Consider the following 23,183-nt stretch of genomic DNA (forward strand, 5'->3'; position numbering starts at 1 on the left):
AGCAGCTGGGGGAATAGAAAGGGGAGGGCTGTTTTCCAGGACAGATAGCTTAAAACTGACTTCTGAAAACAGTGAGGAAAAAGAAACTTAGGGGGGAAAAGATGCTTCAAACCTCTGGAGAGGGAGTGGACTCTGGAATGATCTAAATGAGCTCTGGGTCTTGTTGACTCTGCGGTTCTGGCTATATTACCCAGCATCTCCCAGCCTCAGCTTCCTGGTCTGAAAGGCCCATATCATCTTTCATTCATATGTGGGGTATAAAGAACAAACCCTAGAATCTGCAGAACTGAGGGGACTAGAGGGGGAGGGGGAGGGTGGGGACTGAGGTGGGAGGGGTTGTGGGAGCCTTGGTGGTAGGTGGGGTGAGGTCACACACATCTGAAGAGGTGTGGACCTAAATCACATACAGTTTGTGAACCAACACTACCTCAATCAAAAATAATTGAATACACAAAGGGGAGATAACTTTATAATAGTCCTATTAAGACTTTTTCTTACAGCAAAAAAAAATATGAATGGCCAGACCATGGCCATTTGTATAATAATTGACGTTAACAACTTGAATATGACATTGCTTTTTTTTTTTAAAGATTTATTTAGTCATACAAGAGCTGGGGTACAGACCAGAAGCACAGGGGGGTGAGAGGATTCACCAGAGACACAGTGGGGAGCAGAACAGGCAGATGGACCGAAAGTGCTGCTGAGGGGAGCAGCGGGCGAGACAGGAGAGGTCTGCCATGCCATGTGGGTTTCTCCCTGGCCGGCCAGGAATCGAACCCGTGCTGCAGAGGCTGCGGACAGCTCCACAGCGCTGCACTCAACTCGCTGAGCCACTGGGGAGGCCCATGACATTGCTTTTTTAAAATGTGTAAATGGGGCCTCCCCGGTGGCGCACAGCGGTTGAGCACTGGGTTGCAAAGCTGCCCGCAGCCTCTGCAGCGCCGGTTCAATCCCCAGCTGCCGCTGCTCCCCTTAGCAGTGTACTTCGGTCCTTCTGCCTGCTCTGCTCCCCGCTCTGGCTCTGGTGAATTCTCTCACCCTCCCACGCTTCTGACTGTACCCAGTGCTTGTATAATAAATAAATAAATAAATCTTCTAAATAAATAAATAAAGTTAAGATCTTTAAAATAAATAAATTAATTAAATTAAATGTGTAAATGAGTAGGGATGTGAAAAAATTCTAGGCCTGTAACACCATGTAACATAAAGTCTTAAAATGAGAAGTCTCCATCATCCATTCTAAAGTGCACCTTTATTTTTTAATATTTTTCAAAAAAGATTTATTTATTTATTTATACAAGAATCAGGGTACAGGCCAGATGCACAGGAGGGGTGAGAGGAGTCACCAGTGACAAAGTGGGGAGCAGAACAGGCAGATGGACTGAAATCCACTGCTGAGGGGAGCAGCGGCCAAGACAGGAGAGGTCTGCTGCGCCATGTGGGTAGCTCCCTGACCAGGGATTGAACTCATGCCATGGCAGTGATAGCATTGCAATTCAACTCCTAGGCTGCCAGGGAGGCCCCCTGTACATTCCTCTTTTTTTTTTTTTTAAAGATTTATCTATTTATGCATACAAGAGCTGGGGTACAGGCCGGGGATCAAACTTGTGCTGCAGTGGCTGCAGGTAGCTTCTTAGTGCTGCGTCTTAACCCCTTATGCCAAGGAGGCCCCCCCAAACTTTCTTTTTAATTGGAAAGATGCAGACCATTGTTGGGACAAAGCTCCCTATTGATTTCTTTCTTTCTTTTTTTTTCCTTTTTCTTTTTTTTTTCTTTCTTTTTTTTTTAATAGAGGCATTTTTTATTTATTTGTTTGTTTGTTTGTTTGTTTGTTTTGTTTATACATGCACTGGGTACAGTCAGAAGCGCGGGAGGTGAGAGAATTCACCAGAGCCAGAGCGGGGAGCAGAGCAGGCAGAAGGACCGAAGTACACTGCTGAGGGGAGCAGCGGGCGGCAGGAGAGGTCTGCGTGCCATGTGGGACCCTTGCCCGGTGGCGGGGAATCGAACCGGTGCTGCAGAAGCTGCGGGAGATGTGGGAGAATGCTGGCTATGATCTAGCTGTCCCCCCTTCTACTCCCTCCATCCCCTACTCTTCCCTTCCCCCAAGTGATTTGTTCAACTTGAATTGTATCAATTTTCTTAGAAGGTTGTTAGCACATGAATATCTGGGTATTTGTTATTGAGTTCAATACTTGGGTGTTTCATTTGGTTTCTGAAATGCTCTTTTATGAAAGGATTTCACTGCTTGATGGAGTGGGGGAATTCCTGAAGTAAAATCCAGGCTTGCTCTGGATGGATCCAGAGTAGTGATGCAGGAGGTCAAGCGTTCATAGTTTTGCAGGTCCCCAAGTATAAGAGCCAGGGAAGGACATCACATCAAGGTAAATAACTTACAAAGAAATTTGTGCAATTGGCGACTCAGGACAGTCATTATTCTAGGAAAAGGGCATTGTAATGAGTTACTTTAAGGGTAGGATTGCCAATTGTTATGCTACTTTTTTTATAGTTTTTTTTAAGGATTTATTTATTTATACAAGAACTGGGGTGCAGGCCAGAGGTGTGGGGGGTGAGAGGATCCACCAGAGACAGAATGAGGAGCAGAACACGCAGATCCACTGAAATCCACTGCTGAGGGGAGCAGCAGGTGAGACAGGAGAGGTCTGCTGTGCCCTGTGGGTCAGCAACGTGGCCGGGGATCAAACTCATGTTGCAGAGTCTGTGGATAGCTTCACAGCGCTGTGCTTAACGCCTTGCGCCACCAGGAAGGCCCTGTTATGCTACTTTTTTTTAAAAAAAAATATTTATTTGTATATATTTGTTATGCTACTTTTATGCAGAAGAGAGCAAATGTGAAAATGCTCAGTTTTGTAGCTAATTCAGCATATGATTGTATAATGTGGCAGATTCTGCTAAATGACAGTATAAATATGATTAACAGATTTATATTCAGAAAATACAGATGATACAAAAATGCAGAACTGAGTTTTTGATCATGAGTTAGCTTGGCATATTACAACATGTTTATAAATATATTCTATGATGTAATTGGTCCTTTAATTTAATCAAGATGACTTTTCTTTAGAGATAATTTTTGTTAAAGCAGTAGAGATAGAACTTAAATTTGAAATTCTGAGCTAGAAATTGGGCTGTTTGAATGTAATTTTAATTTAAAACATTCCACAACATTAGAGTTCATTTGCTTGGTGAATTTAATTAGGGGCAGGCAATGGTAATCACTGGTGAATTCAATGGGACTCTGTCTCCATAAGTAGCTTAACTCCTTGTTCCACCAGGGACGCCCCATTTCTTTTACTTTGAAAATTGTCCGCTGTGTCGTCAGTATGGTTCCAACCAGAGGTGGTTGGAAATTCACTTGAAGACCCTGGGTGGCTGGCAGAGCATGCTGTGAATGTGGAATGGGTGTGGCTGGATGAGCTGGGGGTGGGACATGGATCTTTAGCTTGAGAGAAATCAAATTTCAGTCGCATGGATTTGATCTGGGTTATTTCCAGCACAATTTATGAACCTTATGTACTGTTAAGTACCATTCTTTATTTTTTAAAAAGATTTATTTATTTATGCATAGAAGAACTGGGGTGTAGGCCAGAGGTGCAGGGTATAAGAGAATTCACCAGAGAGTGGGGAGCAGAACAGGCAGATTGACTGAAATCCACTGCTGAGGGGAGCAGCGGGCGAGACAGGAGAGGTCTGCTGCTCCATGTGGATCAACTCCCTGACCAGGGATTGAATTCACGCCATGGCAGTGATAGCACTGAGATTCAACTCTTAGGCTGCAAGGGAGGCCCCTATACATTCTTTTTTTTTTTTTTTAAAGATTTATCTATTTATGCATACAAGGGCTGGGGTACAGGCCAGAGGTGAGGGGGTTGAGAGGATTCACCAGAGACAGAGTGGGGAAGAGAAGAGGCAGATTGACTGAAATACACTGCTGAGGGGCGCAGCGGGGAGACAGGCGAGGTCTGCCTTGCATGTGGGTTGCTCCCTGACCGGCTGGGGATTGAACTCGTGGTGCAGAGGCTGTGGATTGCTTCATAGGATGGTGCTTAACGCCTTGCGCCACCAGGGAGGCCCGCCCCCGTACATTCTTTAGACACTGTGACAACACAAATAATATATTCTGCACCTAAAATAGCTGACTATATTGCAGCTCCTTCTAGGGGCCCCACTGGCAAGTGGAGGTGAGTCGGTCAGCTGCCTCCCGCTGCACCAGTGCAGGCATGAGCCCTGGTATGCTGTCGCTCATCCCTGACTGGGACTGGGAGAGCCAGTCTTCTGCACAACTCAGGGTCTGAACAATCCTTTCTGGAAGCAGCAGTATTAGACCACAGTGGCTAGCAACTTCCCCAGGCTCTCTGCGACTGTAGCAACATCTTGAGAAGGTTGGATTCCAGCCAGGGTCGCTGCTTGGACCTGGAGCCTCTGTCCCATTCCCACATGGCCCCAGTCCTTCCCTGGACCCTTATTCTTCCAGAAGCTTGGCCACTGCTCACGCTGGCAGACATCACTGGTTCTTCTTTGGTGTGAGGGCAAGTGTGCCTATATTGGGGCTTGTCCCACCTGCCAGAGGTGCCCCCCCTCCTTTTTTTTTCCAGTAGGCAATGAACTGGGTAGAAGATACCAGGTTAATAGAGTTCCAGATCGAATTGTCCTGACTAGCCTGGCAGGCACTGCCCTGCCTGGGGTGGGTCAGTGGGTTTTCTATCTAGTGTTGCGGGCTACTACCATTACATCTGCCTCATTTTTACACACAGCTGTGCTCATTCACCTGTATAACACACGCATGCACACACACACACACACACACACATACCAGCCAAATGGCAACCCCCCACCCCCCAAGGTAGCTACGGAACATTCCCCACTTATCCCTTTTCCAGCTATCCCCTCTGAGTCCCTAAGAATGATGTCACTCACCTGAATCCAGATACAACCCTTTTCCCTAAATCCCAGGACAGGAAGAATCTGGCTACCTATTGAATTACAGGTAACTATGATCTTTATCATGACCCATTACAGGGTATCTAAGAGCCTTCTGAACTCCGGTTCATACCAATATGGACAGAGGACACCACAGTCCCTGCTACCGGGGTATCCACCACTGCACAAGCACACCCAAAGCTTCTTGTCTAAGTTCTCGAAACTCCACTGCTCTGGGACCCCCAACCAAAAGTTCTTATTGAATGTTCTAGTTCCTGCAATCGACACCTTCCCGCGTGGGTGTTCCCCTGTAGATTATGCCAGAAGCATAGCAAAATGAGTATATTCATCTTTTGAAGCTCAGATCTTCCAACCAGCAGAAGAAGTTAGCAAATCCTTGACAACACATATCAGGGACACGTGTCTTTGTAAAGAAGAAAAACTGGGAGTTCCAGCTGCAGGGTCAGCTCCCCAAAAAGGGTCAGACAGACTTTTCTCAGTAGGCCAGAGTAGGCCTCTTGTCATGTAGGTATGGGAAATAGAGGTCAGGCAAGGCTCTGTAGCTTCGGGAGGTTACTAAAAGAATGCAGATTGTTTTGGGTGGAGCGCAGAGAGGGCCTTGGAGGCTGAGAAGAAGCACCTAACTCCTTCACGCCTCCCCTATCAAAGAAGAGATCAATATGTCCTATCCTTCTGTCCTTTTCCTAGTAGAAGAAGCAATCACTGCTCTCCCTTTTAGGACCTAGAAGAATGTAGTTTGAGAGTCCCACTCGGTTCCATGTTTATCAGTAAACATGTTCTCTCTTTACACTCAGAGTAAGGATGAAGAGTAAGACTTCATGTCTGTCATGTGAAGTCTCCCCGTCTTGATGCCCCAGATCCGAAAATAGAGCATAAATATCCCTGGTCCAGCCATTATTCTTTCGAATTTACAAACATGTACCTTCTCCTTATGGATGTTATTTTTCTTTGCTCACCGATCTGATGCTGTTTTGCTCACATGTCTCACATAAGAAGAACCTAGAAGGCATGGGATAATTTCTTTTGTGCCCCAACACAGCTAAAACAAGACTGCCAAGAATCAAAGTGGGACCCCCAAAACAGGAGATACTCATCTGGAAAGGAAACTGAGATCTATCTCTGTGACTTGCTCATAAAAGTCCCATGTAAACACTTTCAGCCATCACACTCCCACCTCCATCTTTCCCACCAGGATCCACACCCTGTCTTGGTGGCCCTAAGTAGCACCATCACAGTAAGAGACAGTGACTCACTCCTGGTTATTGTCAATTTGTCAATATTGTCATGAAGCCAACTCAGAGGAGCCAGTCCTCTTGTAAAGCTGGACTTCTGAGGATGAACAGTTCAGCTGTGGGCCCATGAACCATGAAGAAGGCCTCCTGGATGTGTTTGGACCAGCCCAAGTATTTGGTGATCTTATGAGGCCTGAGTCACCCCATGTGGATTCTAAGGACTCACAGATGTGAGCTGGCCAGGGGTGAAGCCCTGTATGACCCCAGTTATTTCTTGGACCATGTATCCACAGCACATGTGGGTCACTACTCTGTCCCCCAAATATGTATTTGACATACTTGAGGTTGAGTTGACCAGGTTCCTACTGTCAAGTCATAAACCCTTGTAGCACCAGGAGTGAGCTAAATTCTCTGTTTACCATAGATACTCAAAAACTCACTTTTCCGTTGCCACCTTGTCCACGGACCTCCTCAAAACAAAAGGAATATTTTTGGACCCCAAAATGAGCAAAGACTCTCCAGGAAACCAAGAATCTTTCTTCTTCTGCCCTCAACTGAATCTGTCCTTACTCAGCCTACTCATATCCTCCTGGCTTAGACGTATCCAGCCACATATGTGGGCTGCCACCGTGTTGCTAGAGGACTTAGCTCTTGGACCTATTTTTCAAAGAATCTGGTTCTGTGTAAAGCCAAGTCCCAGGTCTAGAATGACATTCAAAGAAACTTTAAAGCTTGGAGAGATGATCTCAGTGGAAACTGGCACCAATGGGTCTTGACGCCTGACCATTGCAGCTTGAGCTACACTAAGGGAGAGGAAAATTTGACCCTGGTGATTTAGAATGGGCACCTGGCTTTCCAACAATGGACTTTTCAAACAACTAGTCCAGGCAACCATTTGGCTAAAACCTTTTTTATAGGAGCCCATATAACAGGAGTCAGCCAAGGCCATCCTAACTTGAAGAAGATCCCTGACTCTGAAAAAATGGTAGCTAAACACCCTAGAGTCACCAGCATGACTGGGTTCCCACACAGACCGAGGCTGCATTCAGAAGCCCCTGGACAAGGCCCTGTGCCTCTCTGTAAGGACTTCCAAAGTGCAGAGGACGGGGGCTTGCTCTGCCCGAGACCCCGCCAACACACGGCTTGGGGTAAAACCAGCCCCCAGAATGCACTGCAGCTGAGACACCAGAAGGACCCCAAGGGAAGGTCTTCTGGCTGGGCTTGCTCAGGTCAAGGTGAGGCCAGTGAAGACCTGAAAGTTCCCTTTATCCATCTCTGATGCCAGGGCCCCTCATAAGCTGGGCTCGCCAATGGTCTTGGCCCCTTGAATTGCTGGTATGATGGGTAAAGTCATCCAGACCTGCCTGTAATCTCCCAGGTCAGAACCTCCTTCCTAGGCCTTGTACCAACCCTACCCTCACCAAGTAGGGTTCCGATCCATGACCACCTGTGGCCTCAGTGTGCTCCCCAGCTCTGGAGGCATAGTTCAAAGGCTAATGTGTGCCAGTCCGTCTTTGTCACCCCCATTTTTGTTAAAAGAGTGAGTCAGCCCCCAGAATGATCCAGCCATCACTCTACACAGGGCTAGGTTTCAGTCAGAATCTATTCCCTTTAGTTGGTACCTGGATAGTTCTAGATTTAAATATGACATTTTTACTATCACCCTGGCTACGTGTCAGAGTCAGCGTGGCCTTTCCCCTACCACGCCTCTGATCACCTTTTTGTCAGTAGATTGCCTCCTCGTACCAGGCACTGGGTTAGACCTGGAGACAGCACAGAGCATGCCTAAGAGCCCTGAGACGTCTCAGGGGCTTCCCTGTTACCCCTGGGACCTCACCCCACATATGTTAGTTTCACCAAAGGACTCATACATCTGACACATCAGAGAAAAGTCTACCCCAGATGGATGTCTAGAATCCTCAGGCTACAGGAGAGAACATTCCAGAATAAAGACATCATCTGGGCCACCTCGCCCTTCTCAGCATGTGCCTTTGCTATAACTTTCTTATTCCTGTGGAGCCGCAGAGATGGCGAATCCCATCCCTGGCAGCCTTTAGAGCCCCTGACGGTGACTATGGTACTCGGTGGAGCCTTCCCTGCCCTCACCCACTCCCTAAGGGAGGGGAATAGGGTGGGTTCAGGGCTGGTTAGAGGTTTGCACACCTTTTTATTTTTGGCCGGTCTTACTCCCAACACTTTCCCCCTTTGGGGCCTCCCCTCCTCCCACTCACCACTTTTAGGGCTCTCCCTAGTATTTCTGACTTCCAGGCTCACCCTTGGCCTTTAGATTGGCCACTCTGCCAGCCCTCCAGCACCTACTCTGTCTAGTTCTGCCCCGGCCTGCACTCTGCCCAGCACCTGTCCAGGCTGGCACCCCAGCTGCTAAGAGATCATTTCCTCTTTCCTTTAAAGGTCTATCTGGGGGTTTACCCTTGGACTCAGCTAGAAGCATCTCAGGCTGACTCATTTCTGTCCATTCAAGAGAGGATGAGGGAGCTCCCTTCCGTGACCCCACCACTGCCTCAAGTGTCTAGGGCCACACGCCCCTCTGTTTACTCATGAGTTGAGCTGTTGAAAAGGAGGTTGTCATATGACCCAGGGCATCTATCCAAGGAACATGAAACCATCAACTCAAAAAAATTATATGCTCCACATCGTTGATTGCAGCACTGTTTGCACTGGGCAGAAATGGGAACAACCTGGGTGCCCACTGATCGCCAGCTGGATAAAGAAGACGTGGTCTATCCTCACAAAGGAGCCCTATTCAGGCACAGGAAAGACAAAATGTTGCCATTTACAGCAAACTTGGAGGCGTTCAGGGAATTCTGTCTAGTGAAGCAAGTCAAAATGGCAAAGACAAATATTGGACATTTACATAGTGGACAATTTAAGAAAACAAAATAATTATAAAAACCAGCAGACACTAATAAATGAAGTGAGGTTTCTGAGGTTACGGGGGACAAGGGGGAAAAAAACTTAAAAATAAGAATCAATAAAAAAAGAAAATGTGGTTGTCTGCAGGATGAGGTCACAGAGGAACCGCAGAGCCTCAGCCACAGAGGACAGCCCCTCCTCAGGACAGTCAGGGAGAAGCTGGCTGCCACCAAAGGGAGGCTCTCGCTGGGGATGCAACAGACAGAATTCACCAGGTAATTAAAGAAAATATTTGTTTTTCTTTAAAAAAAAATGGGGATGGGATCTGGGGTTTACAGAGTCAGGTAGAGAAGGGAGTCATTTTAAGAGGGCTCTGAGGGAGGAGGGAAGATTTTCTGGGAAACTTGGAGGCCAGCGTGGTCCTCTGTGGTCAGCTGGGTTGTCATTTCTGAAACACAGAAGGGTGGGGGGATTTCTTCACCATCACTGCGGAGGCTGCACAGGGTTCAGATGAAGTTCAATATTGCTGATACCCCCTTTCTGTTCAAGATGAGTATCATTCTCCACTGGCAAGTCAGAGGGCAGCAGAAACTCCTGAGTGGGGTGACCCAAGAAATAGTCTCTCCAGGATTCTTGTTATGTTGTTTCTATAAAATTAGTTGAATGGGGCCTCCCTGGTGGCGCAAGGGGTTAAGCACAGCGCACAGCGGAAGCCTCTGCAGCATGAGTTCAATCCCCGGGAGGCCAGGGAGCAACCCACATGGCACAGCAGACCTCTCCTGTCTCGCCCGCTGCTCCCCTCAGCAGAGTATTTCAGTAGATTCTCCTGTTCTGCTCCCCACTCTGTCTCTGGTGAATCCTCTCACCTTCCTGCACCTCTGGCCTATACCCCAGTTCTTATGTGCATGGATGGATAAATCTTTAAAAAAAAAAAAAAAAAAAAACTAGTTGAATGGCAGTGGCAGAGGTTAGTTATTTTAGGGTCCTGGAAGTCAGACATTGTAAAAAAAGAAGCTGAAAATAGAGAAATGGTTCTATCAAAGTTGTATAAAGTGGGTTGTCCCTGGTGGCACAAGGGATTAAGGCACAACACTATGAAGCTATTGGCAGCCACTGCAGCACAAGTTCGATCCCTGGCCAGGGAGCTGACCCACATGGTGCAGCAGACCTCTCCTGACTCGCCCACTGCTCCCCTCAGCAGTGTATTTCAATCAGTCTGCCTGTTCTGTTCCCCACTCAGTCTCTGGTGAATCCTCTCACCCCCTGCACCTCTGGCCTGCACCCTAATTCTTGTATGCATAAATAAATAAAATCTTAAAAAAATAAGTTGTATAAAGAGCCAAGAGTTGATTTTTGAGAATTAACCAGTCCAGTGCATTCCAAGAGGTCAGCAAAAGAAAATCTTGCAGTGCTGCCCTTTTGAGTTTCTTAAGCTATGATGGCCATGCTCTTGGAGACATTATGTGTAGTCTTGGCTGCCTCTTCTAGAAGGGTAGGTGTGACCAGAGCACTCTGTTGGACTGCCTGAGTGGTCCAGCAGTGGGTTGTCTAGGGGGAATTCCAGTCTGTGTAAGGTCTACTGTGCTGCTGAGTTCTTCAAAGCTAGTGTCAAGTTAACAGGCTTTAGTTAGTAGAGTCTCTTCAGATTCTGGCAGGAAAAGCCAGCTTCATGACAACCCAGAGTAGTGATGGGGGTCTGGGGGGTCAAGTTTTAGTTCTTGGTGATGCTGAGTCAGGCAGGGGCAGGAGAGGTTTTAAAAGTTAGTTTGGGGCCTCCCTGGTGGCTCAAGGGATTCAGACACAACCTACGAAACAATCCGTAGCCACTGCAACACGAGTTCGATTCCCAGCCAGGGAGCAACCCACATGGCGCAGCAGACCTCTCCTGACTCTCCCACTGCTCCCCTCAGCAGTGTATTTCAGTCAGTCTGCCTGTTCTGTTCCCCATTCTGTCTCTGGTGAATCCTCTCACCCCCCATGCCTCTGGCCTGTACCCTAGTTCTTGTATGCATAATTAAATACATCTTTAAAAAAAAATAAAAGTTAGTTTGGAGGTTCATAGTCAGATCTTGAAGAAAACTGGATGGACAACTGGACAAGGCAGAAAGATGCAGTCCAATTTACAGGTAAGTACCAGAACTGGTTTTTCCACAAGGGGTAGGAGAGGAAGTCAATGAAATGTCATCTAACCAGACAGTTTGCCCAGTCATCAGCTACCTGCAATTTACAAGGAGGTGCAAGAACTAGGCCATGAAGAGCCTGACAACCTGAAAGTCTGTACTATTAACTGAGCCTCAACATTTCTCATTTTTGTCCACCCTCATTTATTTATTTTAAAGATTTATTTATGCATACAAGAACTGGGGTGTAGTGAGAGGTGGGGGGGCAGGGGACGTGAGAGGATTCCCCAGAGACAGACAGAGAAGAACAGATGGATCTACTGAAATCTACTGCTGAGGGGAGCAGCAGGCGAGACAGGAGAGGTCTGCTGTGCCATGTGGGTCAGCTTCCTGGCCCAGGATCAAACTCATGTTGCAGTGGCTCCCGATAGATCACTTGCTAGGCCTGTGTCTTTAACCCCTGCACCACCAGAGAGGCCCATGTCAGCCCTCTTTAACAAAGTTAACTGCAAAGTATGATTTTTCTTGATCTCAAAGTAAGGTTGGTCTCATTACTTTTGCCCTATTTACACAGGTGCAGCAAGAATGGCAATTTACCATGTAAGCCTTCTTAAGTTGTTTTACTGGAAGTTTTAATAATCTAAGATTGGATTTTGAAAGCTGCTTGAGGCTAGAAAGCCAAGCCAACAAATTCACCTACAGTACTTAAAAGTTTGGGGAAATTTCTCTCTTCTCATGGTTCTCTCCAAGTACACCCAGCTTCATGGCCTGCTAGGAAACAATCTTCCTTACTCAGCAGTAAGGCTGAGAACCACATAAGCCGGGTACCAGTTTTCCAAAGAGGTCTTTGGATCTCTTGGCTCCATAAAGTCAGCCTTAGTTTCTCAAAAATGTTAGGTTATGTCTGGTTAAATGAACCTTACTCTCAAACATGATATCCACCCTGGGTGCATAAAATACTTTTACTATGTCCTCTTACCAAGGAAGACAGATCCTTTCCCTTACACACATAATTACATTGCCATGAAGTTAAGAAAACTCTTTTTTTTTTTTAAGTGGCATGTATTTTATTCATTCATTTATTTATTTGTTTGTTTGTTTGTTTGTTTATACATGCACTGGTTACAGTCAGAAGCGCGGGAGGGTGAGAGAATTCACCAGAGCCAGAGCGGGGAGCAGAGCAGGCAGAAGGACCGAAGTACACTGCTGAGGGGAGCAGCGGGCGGCAGGAGAGGTCTGCGCGCCATGTGGGTCCCTCCTCCAGTGGCCGGGGAGCAGCTGGGGATCGAACCGGCGCTGCAGAGGCTGCGGGCAGCTTCGCAACCCAGCGCTCAACCGCTGCCACCGGGGAGGCCCAAGAAAACTCTTAAGAGTCTCCAAGTTCTAGAGCCAGCAGAGAGGGAGAGTAGGATATTTGCAAATGGCTCAGTTTTGGTTACCAAAGCATGGCCCACCAAATTGTGAGATATGGAGAACTTAAGAGAATGGGCTCCTTGTTTAGTCACAAAACAGAACATTAAAACAACATAAACGCGATTGCAAACAAAGCCCACTGTCCTCCCTCGTCTGTTCATTAAGTTCTAGGTTGTTAGTTCCTAGGTAGGAGTCTCATGAACTTATCTGTGTCTCCACTACACTTCTAGGAGCTCTGACTTGATTCTCAAAGTTGTTTAAAGGAGGCCTCAGAAGTCGGTGCTCAAAGTACCTAGCGCAGTCCTGTCCCCAGGCTCTGAGACTCCCATTCTCTGTTGAGCGCAGAGGTCTGTCGCCGCTGACAAATCATCAGAGTAAAACACCAGCCCATGTGTCGCTGACAAAGCAAGAGGGCGGTGGTTCGCCTTTTGCTGACAGTTTTCAAAAGGGAAGGGTCTGCTGGGAGCTCATAAAAAGAAAAGGGCCAGGAAATGCGGAGGTTCCGCAGCATCGTGAAATAACAGTCCATCCTGAAAACGCTTGAGGCTAAATATCAATGAAGAGAATGAGTAACTCGACTCTCAGAGAAGAGGCTATCATGTCTAAGTTATAAAAATGGGCGAATATCCTCTTCCCTGAGAAAAATGACAGGTAACCATCCTGACCTACCACACCGTGAAATTAGGGAACATGGAGTTAGACTATGTTAAGACTACATAAAGGACACCTCGCAGAAAGACTGTGAATCTGAAGTAGCGCCGAAGCATTTGCATATTAATGTAACTCCACAGGCAGGAGATGTGTTTCCGGTTGAAAAGTGCCATCCCAGGAGGTGCCAGATCCAATTAGAGAAGTTGTGGCTGAGTTACCACCTGAAGAAATAGCTGAAGGGAGAGGGAAGGAAGGGGACAGGACATCAGCACTGGGCTTTGGGGGGACTGAAACTGTGCTCCCCAATATGATACAGTCGCGTGAACCACAGGCAAATTAATGAAATTGGAGAAAAGAAAAAAAAATAGTGAGATTATGGCTGACAGCACCTACTGTGGTGTTTAGTGCCAGAGACGCAGTCTGGAGAAGCATCAGGGCCAGGCGGGCATTGCCAAGCCCCTGCGATTTCCCCCGAGCCTGAGGCTCTTGAAATCCGAGTTTAATTACATCTTACCATTACCAATTTAACCTAAACAGCATCTCCTCTTTTTTTTTTTTTTAAGATTTATTTTATTTATTTATGCATGCAAGAACTGGGGTATAGGCTAGAGGTGTGAAGGGGTGAGAGGATTCACCAGAGACAGAGTGGGGAGCAGAACAGGCAGACTGACTGAAATACACTGCTGAGGGGAGCAGCAGGCGAGTCAAGAGAGGTCTGCTGCACCATGTGGGTTGCTCCCTGGCCAGGGATCGAACTCATGCTGCAGTGGCTGCAGATTGCTTCATAAGGTTGTGTCTAACCCCTGGGGCCACCAGGGAGCCCTATTCTCTCTTTTACCTAACAAAACACATCCTGTATACCTCAACGCCCCCTCCCCATTTTACTCAGTTGCCATCTCCCTGGACCTCCACCCTCTTCTGGGCTATTACAAAGAAGGTCCACTCTTTCATGTCCTGTGCTCCCGTGAAGTGTCCTCCCTCATTAGGGACCTCTCAACACCTGTGATCCTTTCTCTTTCAGGTGTTTTCTTTATTTAGTCCTCCCCAGGGCATTGAAACATGTTCAAGTCTCCACCATCTTGACCAGGTCTTCCTCCACAACTTCCTGGCTTGAAGGTGCTATCTAATGCTCATTACTTCCTTTTCCATATCTCCCATCCACACCTTAATCCCACTGCCATCGGGCTGCTTCTTCACCCTCCACTCCTCTGGGACAGCAATCTCCACAGTACCACAGTCCTCCTGTTGCCACATCCAACAGGCAGAAAGCTTCCATCCTTGTATTATAGGCTCCTACTGCAGTCTTGGATTGTGGCTCTTTTTCCCTCCTGAAAATTTCCTGTGGAGCTTCAAGCTCTCTTGGTTTCCCTCCTGTCTTCTGATTACTCCTAGATGGTAACCGTCTGATAAAAGTCTTACCATATAAACAGTGCTTGTGTCAAAAGATTTCCATCTTGTTTCCCATTCTCCCCTGGCATCTATAGAATCAAATCACCAAGTACTGTGTTCTATATACTTTTTGTCAAAGTTGCAATTTGTTCCATGGCTGCTACCACAATCTTCTGCAGGCCCCCACTATCCCTCGCCAAAATGAGAATAGCCTCCCACTGGTCTTGCTGTGTCCAATCTCCCTTTCATCCCATCATAGTGTACACAGGATCAGGGTGGTCTCTAAATCTAAATCACACATCTGAACTTGACACTCCACAATTTCAAGTCTCAATGCCCACTCCACTGCCCTCATGTTGAAACCAGTTTCCTTGAGGGAGATGATCCTGGGCCTTCCTGGTGGCGCAAGGGATTAAGTCTCAGTACTATGAAGATATCGCCAGCCATGACAGCACGAGTTTGATCTCCAGCCAGAGAGGTGACCCACATGGCACAGCAGACCTCTCCTGTCTCTCCCGCTGCTCCCCTCAGCAGTGTATTTCAGTCAGTCTGCCTGTTCTGCTCCCCACTCTGTCTCTGGTGAATCCTCTCACATACACCCCATACACACATCCCTCTGGCCTGCATCCCAACTCTTGTGTGCATAAAATAACAAATATTTAAAAAAAAAAAAAAAGGGAGAAGATCCTGCCCTTCATTATTGGACTTTGTTATTGCTACAGTCTTATCCTGCTTTTTCCAACATGGCTGAATCTTGAGGGTGTTATGCTAAGAGAACTAAGTCAGAAAGAGAAAGACAAATACTGTGTGTTATCACTTAGATGCAGAATCTTAAAAAGCTGAACTCGTAGAAACAGAAAATAGAAAAGGGGTTACCAAGGCCTTCAGGTGTGAGAAATGAGGAGATGCTGGTTAAAGGGTACAAACTCCCAACTATCTGATAAGTCATATCAGGGCATCTGAGAACAGCCTGGTGACTATGATTAACAACACTGTATTATATACTTGAAAGTTTAGAGTAGGTCTAAGTGCTATCAACACATACACACTCACAAAATTGCAATTATTTGAGGGGACCATGTTAATATACGGGTCCAGAAGCCTCACTGCTCCACCCCCTGACTTCTTGAGTGGTGACAGCCAGAACTGAGAGGCAGAGCAGAGCTTCAGGTAGATACTAAAAGGAAGAGCTGGGGGGCTTCAGAGGGCCTGTCCGCTTCTGCCAGGCCTACTGCTCTCACTCCCACATCCGTTCCATGGGCCCGCTCCCCCTCTGGGGAAGGGGTCCGGTAGGAGACCTCCTGCTTCTGCTCAGAGTTCAGAGCGCACCCCTTTGGCTGGCTTCTGTCTGCGGCGGCTCTTATTTCAGCTACGGTGCTTTGGCAGGTGGAAGATCTGGCTCGCCTGAGAGAGATTATGGCAGCCGCCATATTGACTTTTGCAATTTGGTTCTCCCTTCTCTCCCTTTGGGCCTCATGTTTATGTTTCCTGTCAGGAGATTGCCTTGGATTCGCTCTCCTGGAGGTTCTGGTCTTGGGCCCTGCCTGCTTGGCTGAGTGCTTGCCAGCTGGTCCGGAGTCCATGTTTTGAAGTCCTTTTCTACTCCTGTCTGTTCCCTTTGAACCTCTCAGCAGTTAAAAATCTTTGGGCACAAGAGACTTTGATTACTCGCTGTTATCCTTACAGGTGAGCACAAACCCTTAACATGGACCACATGAGTTTTTTCCCTGAACATTTTGGGGCCCCTGGGCACCCCTTGGTTTTTGCCAGGTATCATTAGTTCACCTTGACTGTGGTAATTATTTTACTGTACAGAAATGCAGCTGATCATCACATTGTACACATTAAACTCACACGTGCCGCGTGGCAATAATATCGCAATAAAGTTGGGGGGGGCAATAAACCACAATAAAAAAAAATTCCGTTCTTCAACCTCTAAGTTCTATCCAACTTCTGAGCTTCTAACTAGTCATACGTGCTCCTCAAAATCAACTGTGCTTTCCTTTTTGTTCTTGTGATTTTCCTTCAACATTTGTCCCCGTCTACCATGGGCTAAATCTTATTCCGGCTTCATGTCTCACTCTTCTATCGTTGTTTATTTGTGTGGCTCTCCCCAGTCATAAATTAGTTGAGAGGAGGGACCATGGATGGTTCAAGGTCTCATTCCACTTCTTGGGACCAGTCATTATCTGCTCTCAATAAGTATTAGTTGAGCAAAGTTTTAATGTGATTTAGAGCAGGTTAGGTGGAGAGGTGGGCGTGGGAGGGCGGGAGCAGCAGTTCGTAGGAGAGTTACAGAGAGTTCAAGCTTCAAAGACAGAATCACCAAGACAGCAGAGATCAGGGTGGGGAGTGGAGCTGAAGGTCACCGGGCACTGAACACGAAGGAACTGTGGAATCCAACACATTGGATGAATGGCACTTCCGTGGCCCGGGAGAAGCCGGGTGTGGAGTGGGGTGAGGAGGGAAGCCGTGATTCAGGCTCCAAAGTCCTTTCACGGATGGTGTGATTGAGTCAACAAGGCCCTGTCTGCCTATGGCCCAGGTTCAGCAGAGAGGAAGGAAATGAAAGTGATGGGAGGGTCACACAGGACCAATAACAACTGCCAGAGAATGATGACCCTGCCCTGTGGCCCGAGATCCATCGAGGGACATTGTGTGGGCGAGTGAGGGGCTTCCGTTGAGAGCGTTTCAAGATGAAGATGTGGAGGGATTTCCCAGAAAGAGGTTGTGCCTACAAAGAAATATAAGAATAGAAGGGGCCTCCCTGGTGGCGCAAGGGGTTAAGCACAGCCCTGTGAAGCTATCTGCAGCCTCTGCAGCACCAGTTCCATCCCCCGTGGGCCAGGGAGCTACCCACATGGTGCAGCAGACCTCTCCTGTCTCCCAGCTCTCCCCTCAGCGGTGTAGTTCAGTCAGTCTGCCTGTTCTGCTCCCCACTCCCTCTCTGGTGACTCCTCTCGCCATCCCGCACCCCTGGCCTGTACCCCAGTTCTTGTGTGCATAAATAAATATTTTTTAGCGCAGCAGGTTGAGTGCCGCACTGTGAAGCAAGCTGTCCCAGCCTCTGCAGTGCAGTTTTGATTCCTGGCCGGCCAGGCGAGACCTCTCCTGTCTCTCCTGCTGCTCCCCTCAGCAGTGTCTTTGGTCCGTCTGCCTGTTCTGCTCCCCACTCTGAATTCTCTCACCCTCCCGTGCCTCTGACCTGTATCCTAGTTCTTGTATAAATAAATAACTCTTAAAAAAAAAGAAAAGAAATATAAGACTAGATGGACTTCCCAGAGATCCCAGAGGAATCTCCCCAGTGTAAATTCAAGTGGTCACCGAATAAGTTACAAATTCCTGCTCCAGAAACTTCTGCTCTCTGGAAGCGCCAATGCTTGCTTGAGGCTAGTTAAGAGATTAATTGGGAATCCTGCTTTGACTCTTAGAGCAAAGGCCTCAATCCCCCCAGCATATGGGATGTCCCACATCCATGCCTTCTTTCTTGGGGGAAATTTGGTCCTGACTTGTTTTTGTGGAATGTCAGTACAGGAGAGACCTTGCTTTGGTTGGCAATGCAGTTAAGAACTCCAGTCTTAAAAAAAAAAAATCTGCAGGGGGCTGGGAGGGATAGCAGAGCATTAAAGTCCTTATTGAACAAAGTCTCAAAATTAGGTAAAACTCTCTAGAGGAACCTCCTTCCAGGATTCTTAGACAGAAGCAAAGACATAGCTCCAGGAGGCCGCCCTTCCTCCAAGTCCCGGCTGGCTGAGGTCTTCTGGTCAGCTGACCTCTCTGAGGCCAGATAAACCCTGAACAGGAGCTTCTATTATGCTTGAGATAAATTGTTCTTCATCGGGATGAACTTTATTTTTAACATGCGGTTATTTATGTTTCCTACTTTTTATTAGGTTTTTCATATACATTTATTAGCAAGAGTCATATGCTTTTGTTGTTGTGTGTTGCATTTATCAAGATTTTGGTATCATGGCAATTACAAGAATAACAAGAATAAGTGTCACCCTTCCCCATTCTACCCCTACTTGTTAGAAATGCAGAATCCTGGGCCCCACCCTAGACCAATGGAACAATATCTGCGTTTTGACAAGACCCGCAGTAATGCACACAGACACTATCATTTGAGAAGCTACCTGGGTCTTGTCACTACTGAAATCTCCTTCCAGAATCTCATAACCTCCCCCATAGTGCTGACTCCGATCACCTTTCCACACATGGTTCATTCCGAAGACCCAAACACTTACAGGGTCTCCCCCCTCTTCAGCCCCCACTCGCCTCTGCATTTTCTCACTTCCTCCTTGCATGGCTTGAACGCAAACAGCCAGCCATAACTCCATTACTTCCTCGTCTAAACCCTCTCCTTCCTTGCCCCTCTCTTCCTCCGTGGAGCTCTCTACCAAAAAGGTAGGTCTCATTCTTTCTAGAATGAGATGGCTCCAATCCGGCTTTCTTACCCACCTTTGTGCTAAAACAGCTGTTACAGAGGCCACTAGTTACTTCTAGGTGGTGACATCAATGGCCAGCACTACCCTTATTGAAGTCTTAGCCACAGTGGAGGCACATATCCACCCTCCATCCCTGGCACATGGTGGTCTCAGGGTCTCCTCCCTCCCCTTACCCCCAATACCCTTTACTGGTTCCTTTTCATCTCTTTGCCCTCTCAATACTGGCAGCCTCGGTCTCCTCCTTGGCCTAGCCATTCATCAACATTCCCTAAATGTCTTTCTTCACTGAGCCTCTTATTATCATGGCATCATAATAATCCTGGATAGAGTCTGAAAACTGTCATCTGGCCAGAACCTCTCTCACCGGTTCTGGGCCTGGCCACTCAACACTATAAAAGCGAAGAGTCTTTGGTGCAGGGGAAAAAACCTATTTATTCTAACCGACAGGGTCGAGGGCTGTTTCATCAGCAACACCGCAATGATAAAGAAAAGAAACAGGAGTTGTGGAGCAGGCTGAGGATGCAGGACGCTGCTAAAGAGCAAGATCCTGGACTTTTTATTGACAGAGAAAAGGGTGGGTCAAGCTGAATACCGGATTTGGGGCTTTAGGGAAATCAAGTCTGCTGATACACTCTCAACCCCCACCCTTGGCTCCAATCTTATTAACAAGGCTTGTTCCATTGATCAGTCCCTGGGACACAAAGCACGTCAATGGCCCCCAGACGTTCCTGATCATACCTCAGGATGTACACCTAGCACCCCAGAGCGATCAAGCCTCCAGCTCTGTCTAATTTGAAAGGAGCCTTGTAGCTCCTTGTAGCTCCACCTACAGAGGACAAGGGAGAAGGTCCGTTACTGAAACCGTGTGAAGTGAAGCTGTTGTTACAGGAGCACCCTACTTTAAAGGGTTACCAGGCCTTTCCACCTCCCCTCAGACTGCCAGGATGGCTTTTCTCACAGAAGCTCTGACAGCAGAGCCCACAGGGACCTTGTTCCCTTTTAAAGGCGCCCCCCAAAATGGCCGCTCTGCTCTGCTCTGCCCCCTTCCCAGCAGCCCCTTGATTCTGGACCTCAGGGGTGGTCAGAATACCACTGTCTCCCCTCCCAGCTTGGGCAGTGCTAGACATCAGGGGACGGAGTTCATCCCTCACCCAAGTTTGTCCCAGCCTGGACGGCCCAGCTGGCAGCCCAGGGCTGCGGGGTACAGGGTCATTCCAATATTATGACATTATCTAAGTTTTAGGGTCATTAAGTATTGAGATTTTTACTTACCTTTGCGGGTTCCCAAAATTCTATTTTCATCTGCTTGGATCCAGACTCCAGGCTTCTATATCCAGCTGCGTGTGCAATGGGCACCTCCAACAGTATGACCCAAGATGAATTCACAAGTTTTGCCCTTCACCTCTAATTCTAATAAGTTTCAACTTACCAGATTTCTGATTAGTTTCAACATATCAGTTTGTGATTAGTTCCCATTTCACCAAACTGTATCTTCCAGTTAATTGAGAAAAAAAATCTAAAGCAAAAAAATGTAGAATCAGCAAAATCCTATCGATACTGCCTTTTACATGTATCTAGAACCCTATCAATAGTTCTCTCCTCCAGGGCTGCCACCCTGGGCCTCTTCTCCTGAGGATCATTTCAAAAGTGTTCTAACCAGCCCCCTGCTAACTCCTCAAACCCGGCAGGCTGGTCTTCACGCCACACACAGAGCCATCCTTTCCAAATGTCAGATCCTGCTCTTTCTCAGTTCCATCCAAAACAGCCTTCAACTCACTCAGGGTGAAAACCAAAGTCTCCAGGGGACCCCACTCTCCTTATCTCTACTTCTCCTCTCATTGTGGCTCTCACTTTGCTGGGCTCCATGGAGTACCACCTCAGGGGTTTGGTCCTTGCTCTTCCCTCTGCTTTTCCATACACAGATCCCAGAGCTTGCTCCTTCTTCACATAGCTGCCCCCGTAGGAATGTCACTGACAATACCCTGCCATGCCCCTCCTTAGGTGCTGTCGTTTTGTACACAGCACTGAGATGACCCCATGTTATAACACCCGTGTTGGGGATAGGGGGCTGTTTGTTCACTGCCCCATCATCTAGAATAGTGCTTGGCACACAGCAGATGCTGGAAAAAACCTGTTCAATTACAACTCCCCCCCCAAAAAAAAAAATAAAACAAAACAAAAAAACCAAAGCAATGCAAAGGAACAAAAATACACACGCATGAGTTTTTAAGTACCAGACTTGTCAGAACCTTGCAATGCATTGTCTCGTTCGTGCTCGTGAGCCTAGGGTGCTGTGTGATTACGAACAGTGTGTGTGTGTGTGTTGTGTGTTGCATGGGTAGGAACTTAGGCTGACCTGCAAGAAACAACCCATGGAAACTAAATGGTGGGGCCGGGATTTAAATGCACGCCGTTGAACCCTACTCTTCCGGATCATTCCATCATTTCCAACGTTCTCTCACCAAGGATGCAAAAATGAGAGGTGCATGTTCCGTGCCAGTCTCCAAAAGTCGGCTGCAGGTCTTCGGCAGACAGAGAGCTTCGTTTCGAGCTGAGGAGGCGGTGGTGGCAGGTGGCGGGCGGGTCCTGCAGGAGGAGGGCTTGGGGAGACGCACCTGCCGCGGCAGGTGGCAGGTGAGCCGGCCGCGCTCTCGCGCTCTGCTCGGGCGGTTCCGAGACGGCTCCCGCCCGGGCCTGGGCGCGCGCGGGGCGCCCTGAGTCCGCCCGGCCGCTCGGGGGCGCCCGCGGCCGCAGGGGGCGTTGCGGCGCGGCCCGACGTCGCGCCCTCGGCGGCCGCGGCTGCGCAGTGCGCACGTCAAAGCCGGGCTCGGCCGGAGGCAGCGGCGCGGCCTGGGGGCGGCCGGTGTCCGGAGCGCGAGCGAGGCGCGGCGCAGGCGGCGAGGGCCCCGCGGACGCCGCCGCGGCCCCGGAGCGAGCGCAGCAGCGCGGCGGCCGCCGCGGGAGCCCCTGGGCCGCCGCCGCGGGGAGCGGCCGCCGGCGGAGGACGACGGAGGGGCCGAGCGCCCGCGCCGCGGGGACCGAGCGCGCAGCCCGAGGCGGCGTCCGGGGCCGGGGCCGGCGACGGCGCGGAGGCGGGAGGGAGCCGCCCGGCCCAGCGCGGTGAGTGCCCGGCGGCCGCGGCCCGGCTTCCGCCGCCCGGCCCCGGCGCTGCCTCCATTTTCTCGGGCGGCGGCGGCGGCCCCGGCCCGGGAGCCGCGGGAGCCCGGGCGCGGCCTGCGCTTCCCGCCCGGCGCGGCCTCCGCGGCCTCCGCGGCCTCCGCGGCCCCGGGCGGGCGGCGGCACCAACTGTCACCGGCCCCCGCCCGCCCGCCGGGCGAACTTCCTGTGGTCGGGGCGGCGCGCCCGGCGCCTCCTCGGGGTCCCGGCGGCCGCGGGCGCGGAGGGGCGGCCGCGCGGGCCTGCTTGTGCCCGAGCCCGGCGAGGGGCCCGGGGCGCCGCGAGTCGCCGGGGAGGCCGGGCCGGGTCGGGGGCGTCCCGGAGGCCGCGGGGCGGGGCGGGGCGCGGGGACGGGCGGAGGCGCGGCTGGCCGCGGGGGGCGACTCCGTTTCCTGCCGGGAACCGGCCGCGGCGGGTTCGCGAGGCGCTGGGGGCGCGGACGGACGCGGGACGCCGCGGAGGGGCCCAGGGAGCGGCGTTTGGAGGGACCCTTGGAGCGCCCGTTGCAGCGCGTTTCTCTGTGACTCACGAGCCCGGAAACGTCAGCCGGAGGGCCCGGAGCGCGCGGGTGGGGGGAGGCGGCCGCGGGGAGGGACGGGCTGTGCTTGGGGTGGAACAGGCTTGAAAGCGATGGGGACGGCGCCCCCCGTACTCGGGCAAACCCCCGTGCGGGCCGCGCGCAGCCCCGCCGTCGAACGCCTCGTCAGGTCCAGGGCTTTCCGAAGGTGATGGACGGACGGATAAAGGCCGTAGTCAGCGCTCCCTCCGCGAGCGCGCCTCTGATAGTGCAGCTCCCCAGCGTGTGTCCTCTCACGACTTTGCACTTTGTGTTAGGTGTGTCCGCTTTGGAGCGAATGACCTGGAGGGGCCCCTTACAGGAAGCCAGGTCAGATGGGCGCGTTCAGAAAGATTGTCACTAA

The 23,183-nt window shown here is 49.6% G+C and overlaps 1 protein-coding gene and 1 long non-coding RNA gene across 3 annotated transcripts in view; one reads left to right on the forward strand and one right to left on the reverse strand.

Moving 5' to 3' along the window:
- Positions 1-19,548: 19,548 nt before the first annotated feature.
- LOC129146569 (uncharacterized) lies at positions 19,549-21,670 on the reverse strand. The gene is made up of 3 exons (XR_008553435.1): positions 21,549-21,670; positions 20,359-20,602; positions 19,549-19,912 (listed from the first exon to the last, which is right to left on the reverse strand). It is a non-coding gene; the product is annotated as an uncharacterized LOC129146569 (long non-coding RNA).
- A 491-nt stretch (positions 21,671-22,161) lies between these two features.
- CAB39 (calcium binding protein 39) overlaps positions 22,162-23,183 on the forward strand; it is an 83,312-nt gene continuing 82,290 nt past the window's right edge. Inside the window, exon 1 of one of the 2 annotated variants that reach the window (XM_037524196.2) lies at positions 22,162-22,206. The gene's annotated coding sequence lies outside the window, so the exon portion shown is untranslated. The remainder of the gene's footprint in view (positions 22,207-23,183) is intronic. The other variant, XM_054700145.1, reaches the window with a different exon arrangement.

The sequence above is a fragment of the Talpa occidentalis genome, unplaced genomic scaffold (assembly GCF_014898055.3).
Source record: "Talpa occidentalis isolate TD23 unplaced genomic scaffold, MPIMG_talOcc4v2.1 talOcc4.3, whole genome shotgun sequence".
NCBI lineage: Eukaryota > Metazoa > Chordata > Mammalia > Eulipotyphla > Talpidae > Talpa > Talpa occidentalis.